Raw genomic sequence first — 12,786 nt, 5'->3', positions numbered from 1 at the left:
CTTGCAGGATAAACAGCAAGTGTGCTATTGCAGGCTGGCAAGGTAAGAAGAAAGCCTCAGTGCAACATGGACCAGCTTGGGTTATCTCTAAAGGTCAATCTCAGCATCCAAAACTCTTTTTGTAGTCATAGGTTTGGGGTCAGGGGGAATATTTTCAGCTATTTTCAGTAGGGTTTTTTTTTCCTGTTAGTTTTTGCACTTGCAGGTTAGATACCAGCAGAGGCACAAAACCTCTGCTGGGGCTTTGTGGTCTCTGCTCTCCATTGCCACCAGTGCCTGGTTACAGAGGATGTCTGGAAGACAAAGTTTGCAAACTTGATTCCAGTTAAATGTTCTGCCAAATATTTCCCCTATCTACACATTCCAAAATCAAAATTGGTAGAAATCTCTTCAGATTCTTCTGAGGTTCCTCAGGGGAAAGCAACTCTGTGGAGGTTTGAGCACTAAAGTGATCAGAAAACGTTTCAAGCATGTTAATACTTTGTTCTTAAACACTATGGAAATTCTATTGCAAATCAGCTCCTGGCCAAGTGGTGAGCATGTGTGCTTAATTTGAAGTATTGATTCCATGATTAAGCAGTATCCACAGTATTGATAGATGTCCCTGAATCAGGGCCTTAAAGTATGCAATGGCTCTTCTAATTAGCTACTTCAGTCATTTCACCATGACCTCTTAATTTTGCATGATTGGAGTTTTACTAGTTTATGAAAGAATATAAAAGCATTCAATAAGAAAGCAGGAAACAGTGAATCAATTCACTCCATTCTCATCAGGGGTTTGATCCTGTGATATGCTGAGCATTGACAGTGCTTAGACAGTCAACACAGAGGCCATTGTACAACTTCAGGAAACTTGTCATTAAAGCATACCACAAGGTTCTCTGGTTATCCACATTTTCACACGCCAACAGAAATCTTAATGCAAAAATATAACATTATCATCATTTAGAGGGGTCTTAAGAGACTGGAACATTTAGTATTCAGCAATGAATGCAGAGGACAGACACACTGTAAGTACTAGACAACCCTCCTGCAATATTATTCAAAAGATGGCAGCACTAAGACAAACTCTGAAGAAATATATGGCTGAGTACATTTGTGTTAGGAAGTAAGGAGATGTAGCAGGCATAACTCGTGATAATTTTCAAAGAGGTTGTAGTTCCCATTGATCAGAAAATTGTCAGTTTCAGCACCTCATTCCATCCCAAAAAGCCAGATGAAAAAACTCATTATATCTTGTTTATATTCATACAAATGCAGTAATCAGAAAACAATAATCACAAAGTAGTTTATAAACTGCTGTAATTCCACCCCATAAAATGATACAGATACAATTCAAAGGTTTCCTTTATGTTATTGATAAAGTATTGCTACCTATAAATAAATAAATTGTGTGACATTACTAAACACATATAGTATATGTGACTTTCATGTAACACTGTAGAAAAGTAATTAGCTCAAGGTCACTTGCAGATCAGAATGGCTTAGGAGGATAGTTTAGTCCTGAGCTGTTGACTAGGACAATGAGATTTATATATCCTTGTTTGTAGATACTATGATATTTGTTTAACACATCTGTCTGGATAATATTTGCACTGAACAAGCAGGGAAGAAAGGATGAAAGAGCCAAATGTCAACTATTTTATGTTTGTGTGTACAACAAAAGGGAGAGTTTACAAATGTCAGCAACTTGTATTTGTGTTTCACTCCTTCAAAACATCTTGCAACAAAAAAATTGGATGTGACAAGAAATTAATCCATATTGTGATCTAATTATGGGGGAAATGTAAGATGTCTAAAATATTTAATTGTGAGAAGTGTCTATTAAGCTAACTTTGCAGTGAACTTATAAGATTTTTAAACACATGTGCCAGGTTTGATGTGCCTAAATAGCCAGAATATCCCTGATTTTCTCTTTCAGGGATATACATGGACCACCCAAAAATAATAATTTCTACCTCTTACAATCCAGACCAGGGCCTGGCCAGAGAGTCTTCTTACTGCCATTGACCGCTCACAGGGAAAGGGGCTTTTTCCAGGTAGGCTGGAGAGGGAAGGCGAGTTGGGGCCGGCAGAGCTGGGGCTGCTGTGCTGAGCCACGTCCTTGTGCCAGCCTGGATGCAGAGGGAGTGGTGCCTCCTTCACATGGCCGCGTCTCAGCTTTTGGGAAGTGTTTACACAGAAACTGACGACAGCTGAAAAACCTGGCTTTTTATTTTAAATCTCATTTAACTACCTCACCCCATCTCACTAAACCACCTCTTTGACAGATGACCATTTGGGGCAGTGTTGTTTGGGCACCTACACCACAATCAAAAATCTGTAAATACTTGTTTGCATGCCCTTCTACTAACACAATCTGCTGCTGTGTGTTTTCATATGAAGCTGCAGCAAGGCAATAAGGAAGTGCTCACCCAGGAGACACTCCAGAGAGTTTGCCAAAAATTTAGATAGGCTGAGCCAACGTATGCAAACCAAACTGAACTGTCACAAACACAATTATTGGCACAACAAAGTCATCCCTTATTCACCATGGTCGAGTGATACTCAGATACAATATGGAAATGAAGGAATTTCACTCTGTTCCTATTTGGGGGGTTACCTATCAGCAGTAATTAGGAATACAAAATGGAAGTACAGATATAACAATTAATAAAAATCTGTGTTAGATATCCCTTTCCTCTTGTAATTTGTGATAAGCAGTGCAGGGTTTTAAGCTTAATTCACTGGACACACTTTTCTGGCAAGTCAATGCCTTTAGGACATCTGGGGCTGTGCACATTGTTGTCTCTCCCAGTAAAAACACCCTTGGATCATTACTACCCGCAAAAAGTTCAACAAGAAAGGAAGGAAGGCAAAAGGGAGGGCAGAAACACTCAATACCCTGCTCTTTCTCAGCCCCTCTCTTCCTCATCGTGACCCTGGCTCCTGAGCCTCTGGCCTGGCCTCCCTACCTCCCCCACCATGGGCTGACCCCGAGGGCATCTCCCCATCTTCCCCCCATGCTCCTCACAGCTGGTGGTCACATCTGCACCACCCCTTCCACAGTCCACAGAGGTAAAGAACCAGCCTGATATGGCTCCAGCTGTGAGGCTCCATGGGGTTTTCCTGGATTATCCGTCCCTTTCCCTGCCCCCCCCCCCCCCCCCCGCCAATCAATCTGTGAGCAGGCAGCACAGCTGCATGCACATCTGGCCCCTCAGGGACTGTTGTCTCCCATGCAGCTGTGTAGGGCTGAGCTGGCATCCAGTGCTTCCACCTGGCTTGGAAGTGCCCCATGGACCACCAGTTCAGCAGTTCCAATTCCTTTCCTGTCCAGTCATACTAGCACAAAAATCATCACTACGAGGTCTGAGGTCTGTTTTGCTGGTTTGGGCTTTTTTTGTAGTTTTTTTTTTTTCCTTTTGTTTATATTTTTTTACAGAGATTTCAAAATTTGGCAAATATTTTACAGCAGTGATGAATTGCTTATTACCAAATGATTTGGTAACTTCCACGTTGTCTTTGATCACTTAATTAAGTTGAGTATATAACTTTTTGGAGAAAAATTAATGAAACTTATTTGCATGTGTATTAAAAATAGGATGTAGTACAAGACTCCAGAAGAAGGGATGATGAATCTTTCCATGTTTTTGGCAAGATGATGTGGCTAGCACCAGGGAAATTCAGAACTGGGTTCATTACTTGGTATCTGTCTTAGATGCTGATGTTTGTGAGAAATTCTTACAAAGAGTATGAGAGTAATTATGGTTTTAATGATTGACTACGGCCAGTTTTCACAAGTGAAAAGGACTACCAGAGGTGGAGGCAATAGAAAACATGGGACTTGGGGTGTCCCATGATTTCATTCTCATACCACTGATCTAAATGGCAGTCTTCTTTCATCAAGAGGTCATTAGGTCAGCCAAGTGGTTAAGTTCCTAGTAGCTTAATTTGTGTCAAGGGGACTGCATGTTTGTACAACCCATCTGAGAATGCCATCAGGTCCCATAGGCTTTCAGACAAATTTTGCTCTTATTTAACTTGGTGTGGAGTAAGAGTAGATTCTTGTCATTAGTGCAATTAATTCAAATATATATCATCATAATCTTCAGCAGCATTCACCTATTCAGAAGCACGCTCTCTATTTTGTGCACATAACTTCCCTTGACATTAACAGGAGGGGATAATAGACATGGAAATGTAAAGAGAGGTTAATACTCTTCCCTGTGACCTTCCCAGAGACATCATATTTTCTCAAGCTGACCTCTCATTATACTGAAAACTGCAAAGAAAAAACCCCACGGTTTCTGTTGCTTTTTTTGTTCACTTCAGAGACTACAGACATCTGCCCTAAGTACATTCTGTTAATAATTATTTTGAATGTATTCTAAAAATCCACATCATTCCCAAAGAGGGGAAAAACACAAAGAAACCCCAGTTGGTGAGGGAGGACAATGTGCAACATTATAACCAGTGCTGGAGCTGCCTGCCGTGTTTGCCACTCAGAGATAAAAATCATTCCTCACACTTTGAGACAAAAGTAAATGGCAGTTTGCAATGTTAAGGACCCCTGTGGAAATAAGATGAAATGAGACGAGGCTTCCAGACCTGTGAGAAAAATCAATCTGATGGAAAATTGACAAACTTGTTTAACGTGTCGGCACAAGATCCGAGAGTTGACCCGTAGAGACCTCCACTTAGGCATACCGTGAAGTTACTGTCAGTTCTCTTAATCTGTTCAATTACACAACAGGATCTCAAAGGGGACTTTTTACCAAACATCACTTTAAATTAACTTTTCTCCTTCGTGTTTTAAACTTGCAGTCCTTCCCCGCCTCTTTGCAGCAACATGGGTAAATTATTAAAAGCCCACTTGTTTGTCAGTGTTAATGCTACAGAAAGATCAGTTTAAAATTTTGATTGGAAATAGAGAAGTTTTGTGAGGTTAAAAGAGAAAAATGCTCATCTTGTTACATGTCACCAAATTAATCTCCATGATCATTTCTCTGAGGCAAAGGTCTATTGTTTTCCTGGTTTAGGGGAATGAAGAAATGGTAGCAAAAAGCAGCACACCATAATTTTTATTCTATTAGGAACATGAAACTCTGCCACTTTTCACAGCCATGAGCCACAAAGTGAAAGAGAGTATTCAAAATGGAAGATATACAACTGTACTGAACTGACCCTAAATGTCATTTTACTTTCCCTGGGGAAGTGGATTGGGAATAGGATAGGAAGGGAAGGTGCTAAATAATGCAAGAGATGAAAGTAGTTTAACTTTGAAGATAGGTAGAGCAAAATTGAAGAGGGAGAGATGGAACTGCAGAGGGCCAAAGAAGAGAATTTTGGATTTTCTGTCTTCATTATTTTATTAAATGCACCACTAAAATAAAAGACTAATTTTCCCCAAAATACATTATATTTGAAGTCTGAAGTGAAGGATTCTGAAACTTAAAAGAAAGAGCAGCAGAAATGCAGCCTATCAACTACATTCAAGTGCCAAGATTGATGGGTGTTATGGTGCAAATGTCCAGAAATATTATCTAATAGGTTCATTTTCCCTGAATGCATTCTGTTAACTAGCAAGCTCATAGAGAATGTCACAGTAGCCACAGTAGTCTGTCTGCTATTGATTTGGAGTAGGTGTGGATTATGTGATGTATCCTGCTGCTGACCTGTCTTATTCTTGTTGATTTCAGTGGAATGAGGATTTGTAGCAGGTTCTTTTCTGGTTTTCCATTTTATAGTTTGATTTTTCTATTAAACAGATTGAAGGTGAGAGACCAACATTCATTTTGTGTAGTAAGGTATGAAGAATGAAATACCAAGATGAATTAATTTTTTGGGGGACGGAGAGAAAAGTGCACACGGAGAAGAAATTGCATCTAGGAAGAGAGCAGAAGCAAACAGCTTATTTTTTAATTCAGAAGGGACTAAGTGATATTCTACCATTCTTGTTAGAACATACTGGGGAAAGAAGGTTTACTTCTCTAACCACTTAAAATACAAAAGGCATCAAATTCTGAAGGTCCCTTGTCAGTTTTGTTGAAAGTATTAATATTGTTGTAGTGTTGACAGTTCTTGATAAAACAAAATACAACCAACTGCAAAAGTTCTGTCTTGATTAGTTCTGTGTTCTCAGTTTGAAGATTTAAGGTAAAGGTTAACTGTAATTTACATTAAATACCTACTTTATAACCATGTCTGCACTACTATCAGAGATAGCTCTATTTTAGCAGTGCGGTAATTTGTAAAAGATTTTTTTTTTTTTTGTATAAGCCACTGTTAAGGCTCATTGGAAACATGTTAAAAAGTAGTATTAACTCTTTTCTCACTTTCTGACTGACCTGAGGAAGACCCTGTTGCTCTTTTCACCAGCAAGAACTTTACACAAGCTATGTTTTCCACAGGCTTCAAAAACTTCAGCCTCCTCGGAGTCCGCAGAAATTGATGTAATTCTACTCAATAGTAGACAACCTATATTTGTGGGTTTTTAGGTAGGTCCTCAGCTCAGGCTATCTAACTTAAAAGGGCAAATTCTGACCTAGGCGGTATGGAGGTCAGTTTTAAGACTGTAACTGAGGCCAAAGGGGCCCAAATCCACATCTCAGTTTTGAAGGGTCATTGAATGGTTAGTCCTCAGCAGCTTCCTCAAGCCTGATCCCTTGATCCAAGAGCAGAGGTGGCACGTTATGGCTGGTGATTCAGCTGCCAGCTCCTGTATGTTGCTTACTTGGAGACTACAGCAAATAACACAATTTTCAGAGATGCCCTATGCATCTACGGGCACTCTAACTTAAGAGAATAAAGACAAAGTTTGCCCAAAATTAGAAGGGTAGCAGCTCTACTCTTTTATGGAAGCTTTTGGTAGATTGTAATGTTTGTGACTTCAGCTACAAAGGAGATTCAGTGTTACTGAGTATTAGCCCTACTCTGAAGCTATACAAATAATAATACTGAGTACTTAATAGTAAACACTAAGTATCTTCTAAGCAAAGGGTCAAGAACAAGGTGTAACTAACATGATAAATCTCACTAACACATATATAGGAACATAGATCACTATAATGAAGTGTCCTCCATAGTATGTGCTAGCTAACTGATATAAAAATGCTAGTGCAGTATCAGTGGTTTTAGAAGCGAATTTAACTGAGCCTTGAAGACTGTGGTTAAAAAAAATACTTCAGGGGTGAGTCTAGGCAAGTCAACACATTAAAAAGTTATTGCAATATAGCTGCCAGCACGTTAGAATGGTGATTTTGCAGACATCCTAAAAGGAAGCACAATCTACAAATCACTTGTTTTTCATTTATTCCACTTGTGCTTTCTGTCAGGAGAAAAAACTTTTCCCTTTATTAGACAGCAACAAACAAGTGGAAGGAAGGACAAATATACACGAAGCCAGGAAGTCCTTCTTTTTGTTTTTGTTGATGCAAGCTTGACTTACAAGACAGAAGTTTTTGTGGCCTTTATCATAACAGTGTATGGTCAACTCCTGTAAAATTTCCAATATGCCTCAAGGACTTACTCATGTAAATGCAAAGGCTTTTGAAATTCTTACCCTTTCCCTTATACCTGTCATTCTTGTCTATTATATCCTGATGCAAAGAATTACCCTTTAGTCACTATCTGTATCAAGGGTGGGGTTTATTTGTTTCCCAGTCATCTATTTCTCTTATTCTCACATGTTCACACTATGGCAATGCAAGTTTATCCTCTCCTAGGCATTAAGGACAATTTCCCAGACTAGAAACGAAGAAATGTGCTGATTTTACAGAAAAATTCTCTTCCTTTTTTGTTGCCATTGCCACTTCCCAAACATATTCTGTCATGTTGGCAAAGATCCTACATAGATCCTATCCAAGGCATCTTTGTTTCTGCCAAGTACCAGATCTTACCCTTATACCATGATACGTTGGGCTGCAGAACATTTAAGAAAGTTAAATGATAGCTTTGGGTTGTTTTTCTTTTTTGGTCTGTGGGTGTGTGTATTTTTAAAATGGATTCAGATGTGATATTTCTCTCCAGTTTTCCAGAATATCAACAAAACTTCATTGAAAAATTTATGAGTACAGGCACAAACATATAAAGGTGGGAAAAATAAGTTTCTGAGGGCTGGTAATAATTTCAGTATTTAACAGCTGTCTGCATTTGCTCAAACCTACCTCTACTAAGGAGATTTCCACCCATGGAAGATTTACCCAAAATACTTATTTTTCAGAGGCAATTTTTTCACAGGCAAATTTCTTGAGCTTAATTTACTGCACATCCTTGCTGGAATAGTTCTCAATCCTTTGCAGATGCAAAGTCACAGAGAGCTGCCTGGATATATATGATTTTACATGCCTTGCAGATAGCTCAGAGATGCAATTGCAAAATCTAGCTCTCACAGACAGCTGGGAATTTGTGACAGTCCCTGAAGGACTTTGCATCCATAAACCAATGACTGGATTACACTGATCCATAAATGTGTTATTCTCCTATCTCTGGCTAATGCAATACAAATAGTCTTCCTGCTGTTAACTGTTTCTGAAGCCACACACAAGAGAATATAAAGGATATGGCATATATTCAAACAGAAAGGTCAGCAGGTCACATGCTCTTTATGCCAGCAAAAGAACTTTAATATCTGTAGTGTAGCAGAAAGAAGTAAATGCAGAAATATTCCTTAATTTAAGTTCTGTGTTCGGAAAATTTTGCTAAAAAGGAGTGATTCATTCAGACCCTAAGGGGATTGGTGACAAAGCCTGGTCTACAGCAGGAAAGCTCAGCTTCAGAACAAGCTGTGGGGATAAAGCTGCAGGATTGTTTGTCAGCACTTCCTGCGCCGTAAGAATCCAGGAACCCTCATGGCGACGTCGCCTCCTCAGCCCTGCACCCTCTGCATCCCTGTCAGCCTGGCTCAGAACCTTTGCTGCCCTGTCCCATCCCACAGGGCCCCTTGGCAGCCTGGCAGCCAGGGAGAGAGGCAGGAGGCACACACCCTGCGTGTCCAGGGTGCAGCTGGCCCTGGCTCCTGCCTGGGGAGGGCTTTCCCTGGCCTCTGCTCCCCTGGGTGCTGGGCAGGACTGTGAGACCCACTGCAGCAGCCAGGGGCTCTGGGGCAGTGTGCTGGGCAGGGCAGGGCTCTGGGCTGGGACCACGACACTGAGAAGCAGCTTCTGATAAGCACGCCCTGCAAACAACAGGCGAGCCACGGGGCAATGTCTGTGTGAGCAGATTGAACTTGCCTGGAACAGCTCTTTAGTGCTGAGGCTCACAGACATGGGACGACTCACGTCTGTGCCATTCACCCTTCCTGCCCTCAGGAAGCCACAGCTGTATTCAGGGAACCTAAGGAGATGGACATTAGGCATCATTAGCTCTGAACGTTTTTAGAGCTACAAGGCCAAGAGCATTCCAGCAACAGCCAGATGACCTGAGAGTCCAGCAGTGCTCCTGGCACAGCTCTTGCCACCAGGAGAAGTGCAGGCACAGAAACGAGTGCCATGTCCTGGAAAATGCAGTGCCTAGTGAAAGCAACATCTAATGAACAAACCCTTCCACTGTTACTATTGAGAAGATCATAAAGGCATTTGACTTTGGACTTAATTTCGCATTTCTACAGAGTCATTAAAAAGTAATTTTGCTTTAGCTACAATGTTTTTGGTTACTATTAAAGATTTCCGGGTTTATTTGCTCCCTAACCAGGAAGCAAATCCTTGCTTTGTTTCTCTTCAGGAATTTTTTTTTTCTATTTTCTAGCTTTCTCATTGACCTCGATATTTGAACACCTGTGAAAGACTCAAGCAAGGTGATTAACATTCACTACATTTGTTTCTCATTTTTCTCCAAGGAAAGAAGGATTTGAAGCATTTTGCTTTGTGTATAAATATTACTGCCTATTTTAGAGAAAAAAATATCCATCCCTTACAGCAGAGTTTAGTTTATATTGCTTCAGAGACCATGACTCACATAGTGTGATCGGGAGAGGTGACCAGAGACTAAAACAACAGCACAAAGGCAACATTTTAGTCCTTCAAAAGTAAGAGCTGAGATGTTGATCTTGGTTCAAGGAGAAGCCAAAGCAAGACACCTGGGGCGAGTTAAGTGTGTGCACTGGGAGTTAGTGCTGCTGAGAATATTCTTGCAGCTTTCTCTAAAAGCTGGTATTTTGAAAATACCAAAGGCTGCAGCATTTTCAATAGGGTACATAATGAAAGCATGATATTATGAAATTTTCATTCCAGAAGTCTTTATAACTTCACAGCACCTGGAAATGCCCAATAATACTCACTGTAAAATTTTTCATTTTAAGACTTCTAATATTCATTTAAACACAAACACTTTTCATCAGCTATATATAGAAAGACCTACCTAAATATTGAAGGGGAAACAGTTCAGTTCGCTGTTTTGGTTCACTTTTGCCCCCAAATAAACTTGAAACACAACCCATTAGCAAAACTTTATAAAGCTGAAACACTTGGATTTATCTTATATAATCCTGACAGCCTTTACAAAAAAACTCAACCCTAAACATAAATTAAAGAATTTTTGCCTGTTTCTTTTTAACAGATGTGAAGATGCAGCTGTTATACAGACCTTTACTCCATTCTACCTTACTTCAGCTTGTAAAAGAATCTCCAGTTAAGCAACCACAGCCACAATGCTGTGTGTGATTCAGCCAATTTATCTGTGTTAATCTGAGCCTAATGCAAACAGAGCCAGAGGAACATCTGAACTTTTCCCCAGTTTTTCAGCAACTATATATTTTCAACACTATTATATGTGTTGAAAATACATCCAAAGAGCCTACTACAGGGAGGCTTTTAATAAAGCAGGACTTGGAAATATAAGACCTCATAAAATATGAGTCACACAATATGACCATGTACCTACCCTGTTTAGATTGGCAGAGCACAGCTATTATCACAAAGAATTATTTTGTTTTTCAGTGGTGCCAATCCATGGTTGATTCCACATGCTCAAGCTTGGAGCATCTCCCAGGGTGTCTGTGGTTTGAAAAAAGAGCTTCACATCTCTGCTTCTAAGTATACCAGATATTCAAATAAAAATCTCAGTCACCTATATAGCAATATCACAGATCACTCAGGGAGAAAGCTGTAAGAAAAAAATTACAGGAGGCAAGTTAACATTATTTTAAATATTTTATTGTAGTGGAGTCTTTAAATGTATCTGCTTTAAAGTGACTCTCTGTTAATATGGGGTTTCATAAATAAGCAGCATAAATCCTCACCTGCTTTAACATACACGTCTGAATGTTTACAAGGTCAACTATCATCATATTCTTTTCATATAAGCTCTCACCATTGTTGTTTTGCAAAGCGTCATTTTGTTAATAACCATTTCTTTACCAAGAGGGTAGTCAAGCACAGGAACAGGCTTCCTGGGCAGATGATCAATGCCCAAGCCAGTCAGTGTTCAAGAGGTTTTTGGATTATGCCCTTTGTTACTCAGCACTGTCAGATAGTTGGACTAGTTGGTCACTACAGGTGCCTTCCAATAGAAATAGTGTATGCTATCCTATCCTATCCTATCCTATCCTATCCTATCCTATCCTATCCTATCCTATCCTAATTATTTATTAGATGAAACAGTCCTTTTCCTTTCCTCATTCAAGATCCCATGACCTGAAGAAAGCTTACTTTGGGCTTCTATTTTCATAAAACCAAAGTGTATGTGACCTGCTGCTTCTCTTGACTTTGCTTCTGCCAAAACTACAGTTTATGAAGACACACCAAGGCCATATTTATCTTGATAATCTGGGTGGACATCATTGAGCTCATGAGGAGCCCAGCTGAGAGCCTGAAAAAATTACTTGTTAATTATTCTAAGTAGGATTATTTTCTTGTTTAAAAGGGATTGAAACTTGTTTTCATAGAATCAAACAATATCTTGGATTAGATCAGGCCTCAGAGATCACTTGGTTGATCCAATCCCTCTGACACTGGCAGAGACCAAGTTGCTCAGAAGTCCATCTTGACCTTGATACCTCCTTGAAGTGACATCCACAGCTGCTCTGGCCAACCTGTTCTAGTGCTTCATTACCCTCACAGTAAAGAACTTCTTCCTTGTATCTAATCTCAACCTACTGTCCCTCAGTTGGAAATAATTTCCCTTGACCTGTCATTACATGACCATGTAGAAATTATTCTCCATCTTTTTTGTGGGCTGCCTTCAGGTACTGGAAGGCCAGAGCTACCTCATTCTGAAACTTTCTATTCTTCTGATTGAGCCATCCCAATTCTCTCAGCCTTTCCTCAAAGTAGAGCTGCTCCATGCTTCTCATCATCCTGGTGGCCTCCTCTGGACTTGCTCCAACAGGTGCATCCCTTGCAGGGGAGTGTGAGAGACCAAAATGTTAGAGGTTAGTAACTCAATCAGCCACTGGCAAAAGCAGCAAAAAAAATTTGCTGGGGGCAGAATTACACCCCCAACCAAAGTGGGGAGGTGAGCTTTCAGATGTGTGGTGGCAAAATCTCTGATCTCTTGGCCTAAGAACAGCCAAGGTGCAGAGAGGGCGAGCGAGTGGAGGATGACCACCAGTGGAGGATGGCCACAACAAACCAACCTTTGTTTGGCAGCAAGCTGGGTTTTGAGCCAGGCAACAGAGAAGGCTCATAAGAAGCAGATCATGCGAGGTGTGATAAACTTTCTACCATGCCCATGTCCTCCTTTGCACAACTGGCTCAGGTGTAAAACTCCCACCTGGGGTATTAGGACATTCACATGTAAGCCTGAAGATACTCACCCCATCTGATGGGGCATAACTCGCTCAACTACACAGTTTTGGTATTTTTGAGA

The sequence above is a fragment of the Ammospiza caudacuta genome, chromosome Z (assembly GCF_027887145.1).
Source record: "Ammospiza caudacuta isolate bAmmCau1 chromosome Z, bAmmCau1.pri, whole genome shotgun sequence".
Classification (NCBI taxonomy): Eukaryota; Metazoa; Chordata; class Aves; order Passeriformes; family Passerellidae; genus Ammospiza; species Ammospiza caudacuta.
Note: the sequence above shows the minus strand (reverse complement) of the source record.